Genomic DNA, 18,772 nt, shown 5'->3' with positions numbered 1-18,772 from the left:
TCCATTCTCATTGCCTGGCTCCTCTGTAAGTATACTTCCCATATTTGCCGATATTCTCCAGGAGGGGGCAGCCATGTTGGCACAGAGGGGGAAAGTGACTCATCATTTGGGGGTGTGGCCAGGGACATTACCCAGCATTAGGGGCTGAGCGGGGTGTGTGACCGTGCGACCGCATCATCGTGGCCTCGTTCCTGCTGCTGTAATGCAGAGATTATCTGATTCAGCACAGGGGGTATGATTTTCGGGAGCCTCCCTGACATTCTGGGAGCATAGACTGGTGTGATCCTGCCTGTCATCTACAAGCACAGCTCCAGCCTTCATAAGTGTCTACTGATACTCACATGGTCACCCATCCCTGTCCAGCTCCTATCTGTCTCTACCTTCCTCACTATCCTGCATGTCTCATTTTACTCCACACAGCTCCTTTCTGTCTCTGCCTCCTCTCATTATCCTGCCTGTCTCATTCCACTCCACACACACAGCTCCTATCTGTCTCTGCCTCCTCTCACTATCTTGCCTGTCTCATTCCACTCCACACAGCTCCTAATGTACCTTTCTCATTCTACTCCACACAGCTCCTATTGTACAGTACCTGTCTCTGCCCCCTCTCACTATCCTGCCTGTCTCCTATTGTACCTGTCTCTGCCCCACTCACTATCATGCCTGTCTCATTCCACTCTACACAGCTCCTACCTGTCTCTGCCTCCTCTCACTATCCTGCCTGTCTCATTCCACTCTACACAGCTCCTACCTGTCTCTGCCTCCTCTCACTATCCTGCCTGTCTCATTCCACTCTACACAGCTCCTATTGTACCTGTCTCTGCCCCACTCACTATCATGCCTGTCTCATTCCACTCTACACAGCCCCTACCTGTCTCTGCCTCCTCTCACTATCCTGCCTGTCTCATTCCACTCTACACAGCTTCTAATGTACCTGTCTCTGCCTCCTCTCACTATCATGCCTGTCTCATTCCACTCTACACAGCTCCTATTGTACCTGTCTCTGCCCCACTCACTATCATGCCTGTCTCATTCCACTCTACACAGCTCCTACCTGTCTCTGCCTCCTCTCACTATCCTGCCTGTCTCATTCCACTCTACACAGCTTCTAATGTACCTGTCTTTGCCTCCTCTCACTATCCTGCCTGTCTCATTCCACTCTACACAGCTCCTACCTGTCTCTGCCTCCTCTCACTATCCTGCCTGTCTCATTCCACTCTACACAGCTTCTAATGTACCTGTCTCTGCCTCCTCTCACTATCCTGCCTGTCTCATTCCACTCTACACAGCTCCTACCTGTCTCTGCCTCCTCTCACTATCTTTAATTTCTGAGACACTGCCAGTCAGGGAATCCTTAGTATAGATATATAGACTAAAGGATGATTCATTAAAGGTTGAAAAGATTTATTACCAACGAAACTTGATAGAGAAGGAGGGGGGATCCCAAATCGGAATCTTGCCTAGGGCCCCATAAGGTCTGGCTCTGGTTCAGTCCATCTGGTAGTGTGTACTACAAATACAGATGTGTCCTCTTACATCTTTGCTCATAGCACGGCATTCTGACTTCCCTGCCACGGCATGTAGATAAGCGTTATGGTGCCTGAAACTGGTGGCAAGTTTGGAACAATGTATTTAGTATGGTAGAGTAGCTTTAGAATATTGAACTTAAATTGTTCTGTCTTTATTAAATGCTACGCGTGCACCTTCACACGTATTCTTATAAATCACAGGACTCACACACCAAATAATTTAATCTTTTATTACACAGTTATCTGCAGCTCTGGATTCATGAGAAAATGCAGTTCAGTACTGCTGTATAGTGTAATGAATTACAGGTTCCGTCAGCCAGTCAGCAGGTGGCGCTACATAAGCTTTGTTGGCTATTTGAAACAGTTTAGGAAAAGTGACATCTGGTGGACTGAGAGTTGTATTACACTCTCCGGCTTTTCCAGCACCTCAGTATGTTACGTTACGACTTACTGCAACATGATGCGACTTAGAATGGCAAACAGCAGCATGGCAGGGCGAACACAGCCGGGTGTGCTACATGGCGTATTGAGCAAAGATGTAGCAGGACACATAGGCATCTTTATAATGGGTGCAAAGTGTGCGGTGCACACAGGCCCCTGGGTCCAGAGGGGCCCACACCGCACACCCTGCACCCATAGGTAATCATACTTACCCTCTGCCGATACCCCAAGTGCTGCTCTGCGGCCATTTTCCCAGTGTTCTGCACATGCACAGAAAAAATGCCCCTGGGAAAGTAGGCGCGGGTGCCATTTTCCCGGAGAACTGCGCATATGCTGTAGATTCTGGCATGAAGCACAGATTCCGCTGATGGAGAAGAGGGGGCCCAGACGGAGGCTGCACACGGGCCCCCTCCTCTCTTAAAACGCCCCTGGCAGGACACATCTGTATATTGCATAGTCCGTCCTGCATAGCACATAAGATATATATGAAAGATATATTTTTCACATCTGCTTTTGTGCCCCATATGCTGGCCACAGGTACCAATGATAATCACATCACAGCTGGTTCTTCTGGACAGACATACTGTATCAGGTGGCCAATTGGTAAGTGTGTATGCACAAGGTTGTTTGTGCTAACCTCGCCAAATTCTTAAGCTGGGTACATCTCAGCCCACCCAGTCGTGATGTCAATGCCGACATATTGTGAGACCAATTGGTAAGTGTGTAAAGCTTACCTGATCAGCCGCTGTATCGGCTGAGAGATGTGCCTGGTGTGTACCCACCTTTAGATCAGTCGGTTGGCCAGCCGATCTGAAGATTCGTCGTTCAAGTGTGTACCCCACATAAGGTGTAGCCAGTGTATTGAGAATCCTTGATTACAAAAACAGGTGCAAAGGAAGGAGCATTAACTCCAGATCTGCTGGAATACATGATTCTGTGACCACCTCCATATACTGTATGTATATATAGATAGAGATAGATATAAATATGTCTGCTCTGGTAAGAAATAGCAGGACACAAATATTATCCTATTATCCACTGCCCACATTGCCGCCAGAACACATGATACCTCATTAAAATGAAATACATATAAGTAAGGTAAGGAATCTTTTAACCATTACATCCTCGAATGCTGACTTGCCTTATATCTCATCCATTTCCTGAGATATTTCTTTAACAAACTAAAAAAAAAATCAAATGAGATTATACTGTATTTCCACATATTAATTATAACATTCGGCATCTGTTATTAATACAGGCACTACTTATCATTAGACCAATCCTCTGACTGTTGGTGCAGCTGAAGGGACAGCAGAGTAGGTGGTTTAGGGTAACCTGGGATGGTGCAGAGCCCCAGGAAGAACAGAGTTACCTGCACTGCCAGCCTGCGGTGTCACCACAATGAGGAGTACAGACATGTTTAACGTACAAGTATTCTCCAGGGACAGGGGAGCACCCATCTGTCATACCAAGGGTTCAGTTACCAAGGTAAACATGCCATATATGAAAGGTTGGCAGAATCCATATGTTTACAAGTGGCGTCTATAAAATTAACAACTACCCAGAATTCACTAACAGATACTCCCACACCTCATCATGTGTTCTCTGCATTAATATAATAATATAATTTACATTTCATAGAATTTGTGAGATCAGCCAAGTAATCATACTTACCTAACCTCATGGAACATCCAGAAGATTCCTAAATTTGGGGAGTCCCTACGACCCACCAGACGATCAGGTCGCCCTCCCACATCCAGTTCACTTCCAACTAAAGTGGGCATGATGGGGGGAGCGAGGATGTAATTTTCTGTGATTTGTGGTATTGTGTATCTGTGGGAAGGGCCATGAAGACATGATCACCCCACCCCCAACACTGGCCACTGCATCTCCTCTCTAGGAACTCCCCGAGGGGAGATAAATAAAATCACCAAATATGCATTTAATTTTGCCCATATACAGAATGCACATGTAATGTAATATAATTGCAAACTAGCTGAAGTACCCAGCATTGCCCGGGTTTAAATCTTCAAGTTATTACATTTTATTATGTAATATCGTCCAAATCCATCCAGCAGAAGGCCCAAAAAAGGCTCCCTGGGTCAAAGTTCTGCCTGGCACACACTGCAGCGAGGTCCGACCAAGACCGCAACCACTCCATTAGGCATCCCAGACCAATTGCCAAGGCACCATGAAGTTTTCATCCAAATCCATCTAGTGGAAGGCCCAGCAGCCCCGGGTCAAAATTCTGTACACCAACAGGAGGTACGACTGGGACCTCAACCCCCTAGTATGTTCTTCTGGGATCCAATGTTACCACTCTGTGAAGTTTCCATCCAAATCCATCCAGTGGAAGGCTGAGAACAGGCTCCCCAGGTCAAAGTTCTGCCCAGTGTACACCAACGTGATGTCCGACAGGTACCCTAACCCCCCTAAAACCTGGTCAGGATCTAACTGGACCATCTCGTGTTGGTTTCATCCCAATCGATGCAGGGGTATCTGAATGCATATCTGGACAGACAGACAATCAAACAAACAAACTGATCAATGAATTTCATAGGAATCGGTATGACATACCGCCGGACCTAAGCCCGGCGGATGAAATACCCACACCGGAAGTCCGGCAGATGAAGATCCTGACAACACCTGGTAAGTACCCTGACCCTCCCCTCTCGCCCCCTAACCCTCCCTTAGGGGTGCCTAACCCTAACCTCCCCCACTGGTGCCTAATCCTAACCTTCCCCCCAGGCTTGCCTAAACTTAACACCCCTTCCCCTAGCCTAATCCTAACACTCCCGGGGGGGTGCCTGGTCCTAACCTCCCCCCGGGGGTGCCTGACCTAACCCCCCTGTCCCTTTGCCTAATCCAAACCCTCCCGAGTCGGTGCCTAACCCTAAGTCCCCCCTGGAGTCCCTAAACCTCCCCCACCCCCCCCTCCCGCGGCTAACAGGTCCCAACGCCCAGCTTACCTACGTTCGGTATGCCTGGCAGGATTTCGGCGTGGGGCTGATGATAGGTGTGGTATTTAGAAACCTATCATTAGTCCCATGCCGGGATTTCATAGTGGGGAAGTCAGCGATCGGCATTTCAACCTTCCGGCTTCCTGACTACATACCATTTTCCAGTATATATAAGATCATTCTGATGTGCACTGCAAACTTGCAGTTTTCCCTATGCATTTTTTCACCATCTATCTGTAACTATGTATATATGGACAGTAGTAAATGCCTGATCTGGCGCCTGACAAGCCTACCTCTAACACATTTATATATCCCACCCTGTAGTGCTAACATGATAGAAATCTCAACCCTCAAATATCCCCAGCAGGTCATGTTTTGAAGATTTCTGTCTGTGGAAGCAGGTGGGATGATTTCTGATCCAGCAAAATAGTTATCTCACCCGTGCATGATTAAAGAAATCCACAAAACATGACATGTTGGAGGTACCTGTGGACTAAAGCTGGGAACCACTCATATAATTTATAAATAACATTATTTGCACATTATTGTCAATGAATAACATTATTTACTATATACAATCATGTATAGTTTATAAATCATACCAGCCTATGACAATGTCACTATTTCTACTATGGTGTACATCCATATTTAAAAGATCTGCTTGCTGTGCATTCTGAAAGTATTGACTTGAGTGAAAATGTTGAACCTTTCAAGAAAAAAATAAAATCTGATAAAGCAATGTACAGAGATGTCTGTGCACTCAGTCAGTTGCTAACAGCTTCTGAACGGGGAATTTGAAATACTTTGATCTCCTTGTGTTGTGCTCAGCAGTTGTCACAAATTTACTTAATCCTGTGTGTGTTCCACATTTCTCCTTCTTTGGAGTAAGACAATAAAAGATTCGTTTGGTTTTGAATTTCTTACTGCTTTTTACTGAAATTATGTAGTGCAGCTTTAACGGTCTACTTTATCTTTTTATTTGTTGTTTGTTATACTGTTAAAATTGTTATTCATTTACTTTACATTGTATATTGTGTACAATTTGTACCCGAGAACTAGTTCAGAGCACAACAGAAGAATAAAACTTTCCTTGAATTATTCTCAGATACCCCAAAATGATATTGTCTGATTATTCCAAGTATAGAGATATCCAGTATGTATACGTCACTCAAGTGTAAAGAGACCCATACATCAACAATCATAGAAAAAAAAATCACAGATTCTGTGATTTTTTTTCCCACTAAAGATTCCCCAATCCACCAAGCTGTGCCCATACATTACAGATATTTGTCAGTGATTTGCAGGTCACTTTCAAAAAAAAAAAAGACAGATTTGCCAATCTGGAAAGGTCGGTATCTGTGATCTGTAAACCCCATTCATTGACAATTTATTTTAATTTTTTTACATAATCGTCTGCAAAGCACAGAATTGCCCCAATTAATTGCTGATGTATTAGGGTCCTTAAGGAAACTATAGCCCCTTTTACACATACAGCCAGGAAAATTGCCCGGTCTCTTGGCCCAACCCTGGTAAGGAGCAGGGTCATGTACCTGGGACTTCGACCCAGGATGGCCCCTTTCATTTATAGTCTAGACCCGGGTCGGTGCGCGTGCACTGGCAAAAACCCAGGTATTTAGACTGAAAGGGGTATGATATGGCCAAGTGTGCGCTTCTTCTTGTTAACAAATTTGTGGGCAGTTACTCTAATAGGTTTCCACTTTTATCAGAAATATTAATTCCAATGTAAACAGTATCTAAACATAATTAAAAGCACATTAACGCTCATTTTTACATATTTCCCATACAATTAATCTAATGGAGTTATTCATTTAGAGGTGGATATGCGCTTATTTTTGTTGTACAATGTGCATTTTGTACTGCTCTTATGCACCAACAATGTGAAAGCATACATTTGTACCTAGATGTTTGAATACTGTTGACTGGTATATACAGTAGATGTTTGGATATTGCTGACCCTATGATTTCCCATCTCTGCTTGCCCCTGGGCAAGGGGCACGCAGAGAGAGCACGGTGAGATGGACACGGGGCACGCTGAGATGGGCAATCGCAAGGTGAGTAGAGTACAGTAAGGGCGTGCCACACAATTAGATGCTGTCACCATCATGGCCTTAGGTGATCTCCATTGCCTCCCTGGGGAGCAAGTGATGGTGGTAAATGCTCTATAAATATGTTCCCTATTGCTATTTTGAGTTAGAAAATATACTTTTTCCCACTGGGGCGGAATTGACTGCTGTCAATCTGAGGATTTCACTCTGTCAGTCTCTCTTCATCAACACGGTTAGAATCCTGTAACTATGGGATTAGTAAGTTTTTGATACTGTATTTTACATTGCAGTATTATCGCTACTTTAGTAGGTTTGATTCAGGTCTATCAAATATCCAGGGCCATAGAGAGCCGGCCCTGGCCCGGGGGAAAGGGGGCGTGGCCTAATAGGGGGAAAAAACTTTTTGTAGTGCGGAACAAATCCAGGGGGGGGCATGATCTGTGTGATTACCCTCCTCACAGGCAGTCGCCCACTGCAACCCAGTACACAGAAGCATGTGCTGGGCTACTAACAGGTAAGAGGGAGAGCGGTGGCGCCGAACCCAGGCCCCCTGCTGGGCCCCTTCTACAAGCCTGGGCCCGGGTAGTTAGTACCCGCCCCGCTCTCTTGGTGCCCCTGGAAATACATACAAGGGTGTCACAAAGTAGAACAAATAATAGTGCAGCAACTGAGAGTACTTGACAATTTTAATAGTTGTGTGGTATAAGTAATAGGTGGGGACCACTGTGCCATGGCTTGATGCTGCTGTCATGGTACAAGCAGGATCTGGGTGCTGTAAAATGGGTATGTAATGCCGGCTGTCGTGATGCCTCCTGTTAGAATACCGACAGTGGCATCCTGATGGTTAGTATCCCAACAGGGGCAGGGTAAGTATACTTACCCTTCCCCCCTTAACCCTCCCTTCTTGTAGCCTAACCCTCCCCATTAGTGCCTAACTCTAACCCCCCCAGTGGTGCCTGACCCTAGTCCTCCCCCCATAAGAGTGCTTAACCCTAACCTCCCCCCTCCAAAACCTATCACTAACCCCGTTAACTTACCTAAACCTAACCATCCCCCCCCCCCCGCACAGCCAACACTATGGGCACTCCAGCTTACCTTCTTTCGGGCTGTCGTCCTCCTGGATTCTGGCGTCAGGATTAAGATAAGCATCAGTATTTCAACACCTATCTTAACTCCCTTGTCGGGATTCCAGCGTTGGCATTGAGACCTTCAGTCTCTTAACTACATCCCGGTTGTTATATGTATAATACTCCATGTGATGCTTAGAAGTGAGGTGTGTTTGAGAATTTAGAGGTCTATGTAGCACAAGTAAAGGCTGCACGCTAAATTCAGATACACAGGAATAGAGAAAAGTAAAGTAGTGGTGGTCAAGATCAAGCCAGGGTCTGATACAGAGTAATGGAGGCAAGGTTGGATAGTTATGGTAAAAGTTAAAGAAATTTAAAAGTGGATTAGGCAGAAAAAGTAGTCAAAGTGAAATTTATAGTCAGCAATAATAACAGAGAAATATAAGTGCTAGAAACTCAGTAATTTGGCTAAGCAGGTATTTCTAATTACTTAATGAGCTTCACCTGTTCCTAACCAGTGGCCAATGAGAGCAGGCATTGGACTAATGTTGGCCATACTCTAGACCAACTTTCATCAAACCATCTAACTGCCCAACGTGTCTGTCCAACTAAAACAATGCTCCATACACCTAACCAACTCAGCAGCTTCCTGTTTCCCTTGCCTGATTACTGCAGTTTGTACCTGTGATATCGCCTTGCTACTTCTACTGGGGCAGCACAGATGGTGTAATGGTTAGCATTACTGCCTCAAAGCACTGAGGTCGTGGGTTCGATTCCCACCACGGCTCTAACTGTGTGGAGTTAGTATATTCTCCCTGTGCTTGCGTGGGATTCCTCCGGGTGCTCCGGTTTCCTCCCACATTCCAAACAAATATACTGGTAGGTTAATTGGCTCCCTACAAAATTAACCCTAGTGCGTATGTGTGTGTGCATGTGGTAGGGAATATAGATTGTAAGCTCTTCTGGGGCAGAGACTGATGTGAATGGCCAAATTTCTCTGTAAAGCGCTGCGGAATATGTGTGTGCTATATAAATAACTGGTAATAAATAAATACTATTGTTTCTTGTATACCAACCCGGCATTTCCTTTACAACATTTCTACTTGTCTATCCCTGTACTGACGTCAGCTTGTATATCTAAACTCCTCTGCTCCCTACACTGTCATTCCAGTCTGGCAGCTGGGCTCCTTCTATGATACCAGATTTGTGACAGAAGGAAATTAACATGAAAATACTATTCAGAAGTTCAATATAATGTTTTGGCAGCCTTTCAATTCAATGACTGCCTGAGACAGTTTTCTGTAAACACTTAAATCAATGACTAATGTATTTCCATGTTAAAGTAAGTCCAGATAAATAATGCTGTTTTGTAAAGACACACACAGCTACGTTTGCACAAATAAATGAAGGTGTGTGTTAAGGCGGCAGTGTCTGTGCATCCAAATACAAAAACTTGATTTAGATTTTTTGGACGAGATCATTTAAATGAGATAGAAGGAAAGAGAAGGTGTGAGGTCTCCTGATATGTGCAGACTTTTTCTTCAATAAAAATTATTAGATTTTCTTTTGACTAATGATTGGGTGATCTGCATATACTAATCAATTACTTCCCCATCACTTGTAAGTCTATTACAGTACAGTATGTTCAAGTTTAGGAGCGATGGGTGTAACAACTGTCAAACAGTACCCAAATAAATAGCTGTATAAATCTAGAAAAATCTTTCCATGGTGCAATTACAGAGTAATAGTGGGGTCAGGGTAATAAGGTATGCTTATGGCCACATAATCTTCCAGCAATTATACTTAGGGGTCGATCCAATTAGGTGCTAGGGGTATGATTTGCTTTTGCAACTGCGTAGAATCGCCGGTAATGGCACCACATTCACCACCTCCTTGCGGCTCTATCTTGCCCCTGACTGCAGATTTTTGTAGGCAGCCCTAAGGAACTGTGGGGGCGATACAGACCCAGATGCAATGCCGCACACTTTCTCAGCCATCATGGACAGGGGGCGGGATGTACTAAACGGAAAACGCAGTTTCCGGGATTTTCCCGCATTTTTCGTATTTATCACTAGCTGGCCGCTGGGTCTCCGATGCAGGGGGTAATGCCAGCTTTTGCTGGCGTTACCCTATAGAAGCCTGTGGGCTTCTACCACACTGGGCTGCTATGAGGGATCCGATCGGATCCCTCCCAGCATGCCCCACCGCCGCCGCGTCACTGCGCATGCGCAGATGGACTCCCGGGGCATAAATCCGGAAGTCCACGGCACAGAGCACATCGCAAAGGACAGCTCTTATCGGAAGAGCTGTCCTTTGCTCTACTGATCGCATATGTTAGTACATATGTGATCAGTAGGAATGCGAAGCATGGCGGGATGTACTTCGCAAGGTTAGTACATCCCACCCAGGGTATGCAAATTCCGCGATCGCACGGCAAGGCTTAAGGACGTCCTCTATATCTTTGAGAGCGATGGCGGAGTGAACGCACGCCTGTCTAAAGACACCCACTTTTCCTTTGCAGCACACGTCATCTCCGGGAAGTGTATGTAATATCAGTAACCTCGAGAGCCATAGGATCTGCTCGTATCCCTTGAGGTAGACCCTACCCTGCCGCCAGCACTGCAATCACTGCAGGCTGAAATACAAGCTAGTGATGTGTACAATGACGCTTCCATGCTAATTATGCAGGCCCATGAAATGCCGTTACAATACACAGGCACGCCTGCGTTCACACATCACTCCTCCATTTACATAGACCTTCTCCTGACACCACCTACAAACGGCACTATCTGTCACTCAAAGTAGCGCTCAGTCTGTGTACTTCGAGTGTCCAATTCCTGGTCACTAAGACTGGCTTGTGCACACGTACTGCGGCTTATACGCATGTGCAGAAAGCAAAAATCGGCCAGCTACGAGCAAACGCTGCGTTGCGTCCAGGTCTGAATGAGCTCCTGTGAACAAAAATCTGTGAGTCCGGAACTACAGCATATAGCCACACTTACTCACACTGCTATAGGCTCGACCCCATACAGTTGGCTACAAAACCATAACACACAATAAGCAGAGCATGTGAGTGGATATGCTACACTTGAAACTAATTGTAACTGCAACTGTTATATATTTTTGATACGTCTAATTTCCTGAATCACGTGCTGTGCTCAGTCTCCATTTGTAAGTCACAAGGGAGTAATTGTATATTGTTCACACAGCATTGAGTCAGAAACTAAGCTGCACTTCTGCAGCAATACAAACCTGAGAGGATTTCCCATACATGTAAAATACTTCACACGGTGCAGAACACAGCATTTTTTGCACAATAGATTGTAATGGATAATAGAATTAAGAAACCCCTTCTAAAAAATATTCAAAGTAGCTGAATATATTTAAGGTAATTTGACAAAAAGGGAGAAATTTACTAAGAATCATGTTGGGATGCGATCCATTCTCACACCTTATCATTGGAACGTTTTTTGCAGCAAAAAGCACTTTTATCGTGTTTGCTTGCGTTTTGTCATGGTGTAACTAGTCGTGTTATGGCGTGTGTGCGAGATTAGTCAATTCGGGGGGTTTATCACAACTGAATTCACAAATGCGTAATATGATGGAACTCGCACCCCCCCAAATGTGCGTGTGAAATCGGAGCAAATTGGAGAAAATCACAAACATAATCTGATTGGTCAGAATTCGCACATGCTACAGTGGCGTCACCATAGTGTTATAAATACGACCACAAACCACCGAGAACACCTGCATTGGTGGTGTTAGTGTTGGTTGGAGTGTACACAGTGGTTGGAGAGAAGCGTTTTTTGCTGAGATATAAAGTTGTCTTATTTTGTTTTTTTCTCTGTAGTCTGGTAACTTTAAAAAGTCTATTATCTTTTGGTCCTTTGTCATATTTGTTTTTTTTGTCTTGTCATTATTTGTGAGTGTATGGTATGTGGTGTATGTGTGTGGGGGGGAGTAACGTGGTGTTGGAGGTGTTTTTATTATCTTTTAGTTATAAGTGTTCAGTGTTTTGTGTAGTCATGGATGAGGAGAGTGGTAGCAGGAGGGGAGATAGAGTCAGAAGTGGAGGAGGTTTCAGTGCAGCAGCCTTTGCTGGAGTCTGAGCTGGAGGAAGAGAAGAAGGATCAAGGTTCAGTGGCCGGAGCCAAAACAAAGAGTGGCTGCAATGTACGGTTTGCATTCATGGAAAATGTGGCCCTAATCAATGGGATTATGAAGCATTATGACATGACCATTTGTTTGGGTAATACTCCTCCTGAACAAGTGGTGGCAAAAAATCCTTGCTGTGCCAGAAAATATTGGAGGAGGTTAACTGCTCCAGGACGCTGAAGCACACAGATGTGTGTAAAAAGAGCTTTAGCAATATCAAACAGCGAGTGAAGAGCAAAATGGCCACAGAGGCCAAACACTAGAGGCAGACCGGTGCCGGATCCCCCTTCCAGCATGAGTGGCTTGAGTATGAAAAGCCATTGTGCTCCATCATCCCATCAGAGGTGGTTCAGGCTGTGCATGTCCACGACACAGATGCCCCGCTTAAGCAGAGTGAGTAATATCATAATCATTACTTTTGTCATGTCATTGTAATGTGTTTACGGTGACCTTTTTGTTCTTAGCAATGAAATTTAAACTCTTTCACCATCGAATTTAGCAAACAATGTGTATTGTTTTGTGCATACCTGGATATACCTTGTAAGGCGCTGAGGAACATTTGTGGCGCATATAAATAGATAATAATAATAATAATTTGTGAATTATTGTGAATTATTGATGTTAACTAATATATGTCACGACACAGCCATTTTATTTTGCTTGCACGTGTTGTATGTTGTTTGGTAAAAGAAAAAAAAACATGAACTTTAGTAGTGACTAAAGGCAGGTTTATCTGTTACAGCCATTTCTAAATGCATTACAACTGTCTTGGCATGTGCAAAAGGAACATTACTACAGTTGCTTGTCTGCTCTGCTAATGTTTTGGACAATGGGCTTGAATCAGACCCGCTCGCTAAGATGCATACTCTCGCTGCTGCCGATGGTATGCATTGTGTAAGCAGTGTGCGCATGCGCATACCTTAGCGAAAGTTCACAATGCGTTCGCTCGCTGCGCATAGACAGCCCAGCAGAGTGGGTGACGGGGAAGCCATTTGTAGGTGGTAACAGGGGCTGGCCATTAAAAAGGGGGGAGTGGAGGTGCAAACACAGGCGTGCCAGAGCATCTCAACGGTGTTTTAGAGGTGTGCATAATATAGAGGCAGCGCCATAGTACACATCACCTGGCTTGTTTTTACACTGAAGGGCTTGCAGTGCTTGCGGCAGGGTATGGTCAACCTCAAGCGCTGCGATAGCATCCGATGTGCCGATGGTTGCATACACTTCCTGGACATGATGTGCACAAGTGGGCATCTTAAAATAGGCTGGTGGGTGTCTGCATACACTATGTGATCACTCTCTGAGAAATACTGGGCGTGCTAATGTATTGCTGTGCGGTAGCACTGCCTACGCAATTTGCATACACAATGTGCGAGCGATCGCATCTAGCGAGCGGCTCTGAATCAGGCCCAATGTGCAATATATTTCTTTTGTTGTTTGGTACAAATGTCCTTGCACTTTTTTTTTAAATAAAAAATGTTTTAATATCAATGCAATTTGTTTTCATATCACAATATTACATTACAGGTAAAAGTGAAGGGGCAAGAAGAAAAATGTCAGACCAGCCATAAGGCAGGATGATGGAAGGCCAGGTAAATACATTTTGCATATTGTGCGTTGGCAAATGTATAAACACATTTTTTGATTGTAAATTACACATGCTTCATTTCTTTAAGCTTTATCTTCAGCATGCCAGTCTGCCAGACTCCCACCACCACTGCCACCTTCTCTTGGCAGTAGGGAGACCCAACAATCCAAAAGTCCATCGACGCCACAGACACCTCCCTGTGCGCAGCCATTTGTTGAGTATCTGTGATGAACAAAGCCATACATTATCATTTTGAATTTCATGTAAATGTCTTCTTAAGTACTTTAGAAAAAGCAAAGTTAGGGTTACATGTCTGGAATTCCTCTATAAAGTGGCAAAGCAGCACAGTGGAGAAGTTTAATTTAAGAAAATTTCTGCATGTACAGCAAAAAAATCCAAATGCTTCATGAGAAATGTTTGTGTACAGCTACATGTTTGCTATGCTGTACCCCACAAAAGATCAAATGTTAAACTTTGTAAAAAGCATCATACATCAACCTGTTATTCTTTCAACCACTAATTGAAACATCTGCCAACTGGAATGGCAAGCTGATTTTTTTTTAGGGTGCCAGCTGCCTGTTTTGAAATAATTTATTTTTGGAAGCAGAGTCCAAAATTGGTTATTCTGTTGTGTGCTGACTTGTTTTTCATGTATGTAGTCATACTTATATATTATTTTCCTTTAGATCCAAACACTGAAAGTTCTTGGTCACCAACAATATAGCCACTTGGTTATCCTGAGGAAATGGTGGCATTACACATTTCCAGTGACACCACAAAAGCCCCAAACACCAAGCCCACTTATCCCTGACTTACAATAAATATGGCTGGAGATGCAGCCTCTGCATTCCTAACGTCCATGGCAACATTCCATGAAAGTCATGTGGCCTTAATAGACAGACAAATTGGGCACTTGTCACAAATTACAAGGCATTTGCGTAAGCGTGACAGCAGGCTTTCTTCTATTGCAACTGAAAATGTGAGTAGGCATAATAACAATTTAACTGGGATTTTAGAATTGTTGACCTGATTACTTGAGACATAAACTAGTGCTAACACTAGCTTTAATGAGGTTTTTTTTTACTAATGTTCCAAACTCAAACCAATGTGCTAAGTGTTGAAACAGGGTAACTTCTAGCTCTGTCATAATGAGTCAGTTCCCTGAGGCTGCAAGTAGCAAAGGTAGCAGTTTAAACCACTCACCTGCACCAACACGACCTAGGCTTGGGGCTTGCACTAGAGGTGGAGCTGCAGGTCCAAGTTGCTCATCACCATGCCCTAGCCAGCCACCTGAATGGATATATTCACAATAATGTGAATTAATATGTTTAGAATTGTTTTTGGTATTCTGAAAAAAAACTAATATGTTGCACTTTGATTTCTATGCTGCACCAAAAAAATATGTTATATTTGTATGTTGTAAAAAATAGAGGTCTTTATATTTATGTTGTTCCCTTTTGGAGGGAATTTTTTTTTTTCAACAAGCCAACTTTCACCAAAAGGCTGTAACAAGATTATATGCAGGTGTTGACATAATAAAACTTAATTAAAAATTCATTGTTTTATTGCTTTTATGTTAGACTATAAAAACTGTTATCATGTACTAATTTGTATTATGTAGCTAACACACCTTCAACATAATGGCTAAATGACTAGGAATACTTTTTATATAAAAAAAATGTGTACACACACTGACATCTTATTGAAAAAGTGTGTGTGCAAATAATGTCACAAACTTCACCGCAAAGTGATGTTTTGAACAATGTCACTAATTAGCATGCCAATTACATGCTGCACAAACAGAGGCCCCCTAAAGGCCCCCATACATCAGCAACTGATTGCAGCAATCGTGCAATTTGCTATCGATCGAGTATAAAAATCTTTCCCTTTTTCAATCGATTGTGGCAATTCTACAATCTGCAATTGATTGAAAAATTGCTGATGTATGGGGGCCTTAACACTCTGGTTTTCAGAGATGTATTCTATCAAATGCATTGTATGCTGCTTTTTTATTGATTTAAAGTGACAGACAGTAGTAATGCTTGATTAATCAAGGGACATTGGGCCTCATTCACCAAGGAACACAGTTGCTAATATGCAAGCAGTCGGTCGATTGTTGCGTTCTGCGCATGCGTATGCTTCGCAGTGCGCAAAGTAACAATTGCGATCGTAACTGCGATTGCTCTGGGTCTGCGTAGTCTCTGCAGAGTGATTGACAGGAAGTGCCATTTGTGGGTGGTGGGGGTGGTTGGGCGAACGCAGGTGTGCCAGTGCGTTTCAACAACGTTGCAGGGGCGTGCATAAATTATCCACTGCGTGTCCATCAGACGCCATTTGAGCAGAATTGCGATCTGTAGTGAATCAGACCCATGGTCCTTAATTTATAATAGCTTTTACTTTACAGGACACATTACAGGCAATAGGACACATTACAGGATCCAAGATGTGTACTTCCAAATTTATGTAGCAAGACATCACCTGAGTTTAAAAGCCTTGGATAAGTAGTTGACCACTGGTGAGGTAATACATTCATTTAGTGGGAAACCAAGACACACATACATAATTTAATATTTGCTGCAATGGTTAAATTGTGGTTTATTAACATTAGTTTATTCTACTTTATGAAAAAATTTGGCATTGAAGGTAAAATAACAAGAATGTGTATAATATACTTACACTGAAATAGTTGGCAACCACCAAAGCCCTAACCTGCCTCCTACTTTCTGTGCTCACAGAGTTGCCAGATGAAACCAGTAGCCCTGCCTGCTGACTGTGCATTGCATAATCTGGTGTGGGAGGTTGATTTAGGCACAGATTATGCAACACACAGCTTCCTCCTGGGTCCTTTCAGTCAGCTGGTGCAGACCACTAGAAATAAGCGCCTGTGCACAGACTGAGTATCCTGCCTCAACCATGCTTGTCAGCAGAGAGTGCTGTAGTTGAATTTGTTGGCTTTTATAAGCCTCCTGATTGAGTTGGGAATAATTAAAATGATTTGCACATATCAACACGATTTTTAAAACAAGTGCATTGAGGTGCGATTTGGGTGCGAGTCTCGTCGATTTGGGAAACACGATTTTTAGTAAATTCGTCATTTGCATTGAGACAATGTTATTTTGATGAAGTTTGTTTCGATGGTGATTTGACGTGATTTGGTTTTCGAAGTCATGTTTGACATGTGATATCAATGCGATTTGACCAATAGTAAATTTCCGATTTGCAAAATCGCACCTTTATCACAGACTTTGGCCAAATTGACCAAACATGATTGTTAGTAAATTTCCCCTTAATAGTTTAATTTATTTTCTTTAGAGGAAACCTGAAGCAGTGGATGCAAATTTGAACACATACATTTTTTGTGTAAGATTAACAAATTTGTTTTCTCTTAATCCATTTACTTCACTTTCTTACCTTTATCTTTGCTGAACTAAAATAACAGCCAGATCAAAACAATTGACTAGTATTAAAAAAAGCAGAGATTCTCAAACTTGGTCCTCAGGACCCCACACAGGTCACGTTTTCCAGGACATTCAGCAGGCACACAGGTGTAGTCATTACTCACTGACACATTTTAAAAGATCTACAGGTGGAGATAATTATATCACTTTTGATTCTGTGAGGAGACCTGGAAAACATGCACTGTTTGGGGTCCCGAGGACCGAGTTTGAGAACCTGTGACCTAGAGTAAACCAGACACTGCAAGAAAATTGTGCAGCTGAAGACTAACTTTTTTAAATTATCCGTAATAAAACAAAACTGGTTACTACCACACAGACAAAGGTAAGAGAGTCCTACTAACAAGACTTCTATAGGAAAATACGAGTTTGATACACAGATTTCCACAGATTCATCCAGCCAAATTGCAGTGGGAAAAACTTCTTAGGGCTCCATTCAATGAATGCGAATTAAAGAGCGCCGGGAAGGAGCTCCCGAAGCTATTCAATTCTGCGCGATGCTAGGTCAGAGAATGACAGGGGAACAGTGAATAATGTTCCCCTGTCCTATTTACCCCACTAACCTAATAGTTTTGGTAAATGTACATGTGCAGTAAAGTTCCGTCAGCAGAAGAGTAGCACAACCTTTGCATGCAGAAATAGATGAAGCTGGAGAAAGAGCACCACTTATAGGTCAGTTGTTTTTTTTTTTAGCTTGTTCAAAGGATGAGTACTATGGCTGTATTTACTAATGCATACAGAGCGTCGGGGGCTGGTTCTGAGTCAGATGCAAAGTGGCTGTAATAACGGGCAGCCCTGGAATCCTGATTTACTACCTTATGCTAATGCAAGTCTCCCTTTAGCCAATGCTGGGGTTCCCTGCATATACAAGCAGAAAGCCGTGCCGCCCGCTGATTTTACGATAACGGCTGCACCCTCATCATTAGTATCAGCACATGCACCAGCCCCATGTTAGGTGCAAGGGATCAGTCAGTAACAGGCTTCCCTTCCCCGTGTGTATGACTCAGATCACATGGAGCTTTAGCTACACGCCCACAACACTCCCACAAATAAGAGCTGTTCCGCGTTGTCACCCAGTTCCTGCCATGAAATGCTCCATTCCACAAAAAGACAGATCCAGCCAAGTCCTGTGTAACTCAGAATAGGATGGACATACACAAAAAAAGTAAATTGGCATCTGCACATAAAACTTGCCATTTGCACCCTTGCACAGAGATCTATCCTGCTCATAATCAGCCCCTATAGTGCTCTTTATTTGGAAAAGATTGGTGAATGCAGGAGGGGGAAAAGCAGTGAAACATTCTATCTGGTAAGATCATTACTGTGTATTGCCTAGCTTCGACCCAGCTCCTCCTCTGGGCACGCTCCCCATTTTTATTTGTCATAAAAGATAGATCCCTTTCTACCTGTTTTGCTTTGGAGTGAACTAGTTGAATAGTTCTATGCTACAGTGGTGTAAATGAAAAGCTCTCTTGTGTTTCTGGTATATTATTAAAACATCACATGGTGCTAGG

At 43.4% G+C, this 18,772-nt stretch overlaps 1 long non-coding RNA gene across 2 annotated transcripts; it reads right to left on the bottom strand.

Annotated features, from left to right (window-relative positions):
• Positions 1–13,760: 13,760 nt before the first annotated feature.
• Positions 13,761–17,334, bottom strand: LOC148542056 (uncharacterized). Of its 2 annotated transcripts, none has more exons than XR_015878584.1 (3): positions 17,215–17,334; positions 15,007–15,093; positions 13,761–14,025 (listed from the first exon to the last, which is right to left on the bottom strand). It is a non-coding gene; the product is annotated as an uncharacterized LOC148542056 (long non-coding RNA). The 2 variants fall into 2 exon arrangements; XR_015878578.1 differs by lacking the exon at positions 17,215–17,334 and adding an exon at positions 16,480–16,557.
• Between the last annotated feature and the right edge of the window lie 1,438 nt (positions 17,335–18,772).

The sequence above is a fragment of the Taudactylus pleione genome, unplaced genomic scaffold, assembly GCF_031769625.1.
Source record: "Taudactylus pleione unplaced genomic scaffold, aTauple2 ptg000016l, whole genome shotgun sequence".
NCBI classification, from domain to species: domain Eukaryota; kingdom Metazoa; phylum Chordata; class Amphibia; order Anura; family Myobatrachidae; genus Taudactylus; species Taudactylus pleione.
Note: the sequence above shows the minus strand (reverse complement) of the source record. Positions and strands in the feature narration are given on the sequence as shown.